Source organism: Xiphophorus hellerii, chromosome 1 (genome assembly GCF_003331165.1).
Source record: "Xiphophorus hellerii strain 12219 chromosome 1, Xiphophorus_hellerii-4.1, whole genome shotgun sequence".
NCBI lineage: Eukaryota > Metazoa > Chordata > Actinopteri > Cyprinodontiformes > Poeciliidae > Xiphophorus > Xiphophorus hellerii.
In genome coordinates this window covers 30,758,633-30,759,397 of record NC_045672.1, presented here as the reverse complement: position 1 = coordinate 30,759,397, position 765 = coordinate 30,758,633, and positions in this window count along the sequence as shown.

Sequence of the window (765 nt, the reverse complement as noted above, 5' to 3'; positions counted from 1 at the left end):
CACTTGAAGCATGTCGGCTTACCGTCCGGGGTAAATCTTGGACCAGTTTTGATCTGATATGGTGTCTGGCTGCTAGGGTTTTTGCTCTGAACAGTTGACTCTTTTACAGCTTCAGTGAGTTCTGTTATCACTTTCCCTTGCTCAGTCAGCACTTTAAGAACGTCATCAATTGATACAGACTTCTCATTAGGTCTAGTTAGATTAGTGACTTTGTCTTGCTCTTTAAGAGTTTTCATCACATCCTCCAGATACATTGGATTTCCTGTCTCTTTAACTGCACAGCACTGTGCTTCTGCTGCAACGTTACTGCAGGTCTTCACTTTACTTCGAACCATTTTTGTGCTAGGGGCTTGGTCTAAGGACCACAAGTAAGCTTCCTCACGCACCTCTACAAAAGTAGATGCAGGTTTTCCTCTTGCATATTTTCGGAGTTCTCGTCTCAGTGAGAGGTCTCTGATGCCCTCAATGAACTGGTCTCTTAACACTGTGTTCTCATTAGCCACGGAATTAGGATGCTATTTCCGTACAAAACTAAAGGCCTGAGATAATGAATATACTACGAATACTTAATATTCGTTAATAAGCTCAATGGGAACCATTTCAACTAGAAGCTAACATCAACAGGCTTCCTTATTTCTGCTCTTGCCACTGGAAAAAAACAAAATATTGGTAAGAGTTTGTGTTTTTGCAGTGGCTGATTCAGCCAATCAGGACCAAGGAAGACAAATGGCGCTCCTGGATTGGCTGCTTTGCAAAAGCGTGTCA